Source organism: Miscanthus floridulus, chromosome 8 (genome assembly GCF_019320115.1).
Source record: "Miscanthus floridulus cultivar M001 chromosome 8, ASM1932011v1, whole genome shotgun sequence".
In the NCBI taxonomy this organism is placed as follows: Eukaryota; Viridiplantae; Streptophyta; class Magnoliopsida; order Poales; family Poaceae; genus Miscanthus; species Miscanthus floridulus.
This window is the reverse complement of record NC_089587.1, coordinates 197,612,439-197,616,527: the sequence shown is the minus strand read 5'-3', so window position 1 is coordinate 197,616,527 and position 4,089 is coordinate 197,612,439.

Here is a 4,089-nt window from a genome sequence, read left to right as displayed (position 1 = left end):
GGAGGCTAGATGTGAACAACAAAAAAAAAATTATAGGGCGCCTGGGCAAAAGGAGGTTAAAGTAGCGGGTAATAAAAGACGAAGGGAGGTGCAAAAGGACACCCTACACTAGGATTCTATCGCCATGGAGAACCTGTTATTTGTTCCTGAGCTTGTGTGGCCCACTGTAAGCGCATCTGGAGCTCATGGATCCATGGTGAAATCCAGTGATTGGGTTATTCCAGAGTCCAGTGCAACACCTCTTTATATTCCTCCACCTCATGAGGAGGTCGATGATGAAGGATGCGATGAGTTGCTGTTTGGCCATATGACACAAAGATCACATGTTCCATCTAGACAAAGACATGCGTTGTCAACGCATCGTAACACGATGTTTGAGTGTCGCATTGGTTTGAACACAAGGGCATCAAATAAAGATGGTGACTTCATGGCTGAAGACCGAGTGGGTGCTAACACACCCTTGCCTCAATCAGTCATGACCAACAAAGGTATATACTGATGCCTCATTATCCCATTTAGGGGACCTATATACCATATTATACCTAACCGATCCATGGTAATTCCGTGATTAACAGAAAGGGCAGGACCCAACATTCAGGCTACATCGTTGTCGGTGTTTGGAGTAAACACCAACAAGTAAATTTGTATTATTGCGCGTCTGACCCGGATGGTGTGCTAAAAGACATAAGGTTTATACTGGTTCAGGCAGAATATCCCTACGTCCAGTTCATGGCTGTTGCTCGTGTTATTAGCACTAAAAAGTTTATAGTAGGGGTTACAAACAGACGAGAGAGGGACAGGTCCCAAGTCTCTGATGGAAAGGTCAAATGGATACTGAGAGCTTGTTGCTACTCAGCTATGTGTGATGTGATGCGTGGTGTGTTAAATTGATTGGTCCCCTTAGTGGGGTTCCCTGCCTTCCCTTTTATAGACCAAGGGAAAATAGGGATTACAGATGGGAGAAAGAAGAAAAACCAGAGGCAAAGGAGGTCCTTTAAAGATGTCTGGTCTTCCTTTTCCTTTGTGCGAGCCCCCCTAACACGGCAGATGGTGCCAGGGATAGCTCCATGCTGGGTGCATGTCCGCTGATCCTGATAGGGCCATGCTCTGGCTTTGTCAGCAAGTGGTCACGTCCCATCCCGCCCCGACGGGCGGCGCGATGGACTAGGGTGCTGAACCATGACCCTATGTGGAGCAGACGGCGCAGTGGCCCCATGTCTGTTACTGTAGATGATGTGAGTTTCCTCCTAGACCGTAGTGGTTGTCATATGCTTCTGTCAGGATCCGTGGCCGAGGGCAAATGTCGGCGCCCATAACACTGTAGGATAAATGTCGACGCCCACAACACTGTTCGGGCTCTGACATGCTTAGAAGGGCTTAAAGCGCCCATCTTGACATATCCTGATGGTACTTTCCTATAAGCGTGTAGGGTAAGGTCCTCGGTATTGCGGTTGACTTTAGTGTCCCGCCGTATCTACGTGCGTAGTTATGAAGGAGCAGCGTGCAGTCATCGGGTGAGGCAGAGTCTGCCCTCAGACATCGGGCGAGGCGGAGCCAGCCCTCTATTATCAGGTGAGGTGAAGCCAGCCCCCGAGGGTCGGGCGAGGTGGAGTCTGCCCTCAAACAACGGGCAAGGTGGAGCCAACCCTCATATGTCAGGCGAGGCAGAGCCAGCCCCTAGGGGGTGAGCGAGGCGGAGTCTACCCTCAAATGTCGAGCGAGGCGGAGCCAACCCTCGTACATTGGGCGAGGTGGAGTCTTCCCTCAGACGTCGGGCGAGACGGAGCCAACCCTTGGGGTTCAAGCGAGGCGGAGCCAGCCCTCAGGGGTCGGGCGAGGCGAAGCCAACCCTTGGGGGTCGGACGAGATGGAGTTAACCCTCGGTCATTGGGCAAGAGGTGTAGTCGTGTTCTTGTTTGTTCAGAAGCATCAATGTTTGATGGTTATTAGCTCCTCCTCTTTGGGTACCCCAGTATTTGGTCCTCGACAGTAGCCCCCGAGCCATCAGGTGATTTGGATAGAATCACCCGGGAGGTGATTTGACTTGCCAGAGGGTGCGCACGAGCGCACCCAATGGGTGTAGCCCCTGAGCCCCCGGGTGATTCGGATAGAATCGCCCGAGGGGTGATTTGACTTTCCAGAGGGTGCGCACATGTGCACCCTATGGGTGTAGCCCCTGAGCTCCTGGGTGATTCGACTTGCTAGAGGATGCGCGTGAGCACACCCATCGGGTGTAGCCCCCAGGTGATTCGGATAGAATCGCCTAGGAGTAGGGATGAAAATGGTACGGATATTTTCCGACCATATTCGAAACCGAATCCGTTTAGAGAGATTGAGATTTGTCTGTATTCGAGTCCGGATATCCAACATCCGATACCATATTCATATCCGAATACTCAAATCGCATATTTATGATGTCGATATCCAATCGTATCCTATCCGACATAGTTGACACTATTCATATTCGAATCCGAATCCGGACAGAAATATGAAAACAAATGTAATATCGGTGATATCCGTCCGTATCCGATCCATTTTCATCCCTGCCTAGGGGTGATTCGGACCCTTCACGGGTATGGCTATGAAATTGGGTGGTTTGTTTAGCCGGATAGCTCAATTGGGATCCTGGTATCCCGTTTGCAGGGATCCGGCCAGGGTCCGCCCGGTCGAGACTCAATCGTGGGTCGAGACTCTCGTGAAGCTTGTGCGCCAGGGTTTTGGCCGCTTGCGGGCCCATCTTTTGTCGTAAGGGGGTCTTGGGACGGCCATTGAAACCATTGGTGGGCTAGCCCTTGAACCCCTAGGCCCAGGTGGGTCGATGGAATGCTTTTTGATCTGTATCTCTTTTGCTGGTAAAGAGTACTGGTCCGCCCAGGAAGGCAAAATGCCCGGCACGTCTTCAGAGGGAAAGGATAGAGATTGCGGGTGCATATCCTGTGATGTGATGTGGTGGTGGATCATAGCAGGCATGAAGATCTAGGTAGACGGTTGCCTTCCTCGCATTTGTCGCCCCTGTAAAACCAAAGGGTTCGGCCCCAGGGTTTCGTACTTTGTCTCCTTGCCTCTACATCTACAACCTCCACCGCCAATCGCCTAAGCCTCCCGCATCCGTGTCTCAACCATCATCAAATTCGCATCCACCGACCCCAATCCCCAATGGAGCCGTGGTGCCGCTCTAACATCACCCTCCAGCGTCTGGAGGGCCTCGTTCGCCATAGTCTTCTTTGCGTGTGGACTACCACCGAGGAGTGGTGGCTGCCCGGCGATGAGGACGCGCCGTCGCCGCCCGATGGGTATGTCGTGTCCTTCGCTCACTTCCACGAGCGGTGATTTGCCACCCCCGCCCACAAGTTTCTTTAGGGATTGCTGCACTACTCCAAGGTAGAGCTGTAGCACCTTAATCCCAATGGAATCCAACACATTATGGCATTCATCACCCTATGTGAGGGGTTCCTAGGGATTAGTCCCTACTTCGACCTGTGGCGGTATTTCTTCGTCGTCACCCTCCTGAAGAAGCGGGAGAAGAAGCAGGAGCTAAACGTGCCGATAGGATGCGCTGTCATTCAGCTTCGCAACAACCAGGTCAGCGAGTACTCACTGATATGTCAGTTGATCTCCAACAAGGGGTGGCATTCACATTGGTTCTACATCAAGACTGACGCAGTCGCCCCCTTGCCAGAGTTCACCGAGCGCCTCATCGAAGAGTTCCTAAAATCGTGGAGGAAGTGGGGGGTCCCTGAGAAAGATAAGAAGAGAATCCAGGACCATCTCACCGCCATCCAAATCCTGAAGGAGAGGGCGTGAAGGGGTTGGGGATCATTGGCGCCTACCACATACAGAGGGTGGTGCCACTGATGAGGCACGTGCTTCCCCTGCACATGATGGCGCCTAGGGTGTCACTCGATGGGACGACGCTCACCGAGGGAGCGTTCTCCCCCTCCAAAGTGGCCCAGCGCATCAAGGAGGCGATGGAGCCTCCATGGGATGACGTCGGCGTTGTCCTTGATTTTGTGTATCCAGTGCCGGGGCACCCCCTGATGCGATCGGAACTGGGGTACATCATCTTCGTAAGTTTTCTTTCCTCGTGCC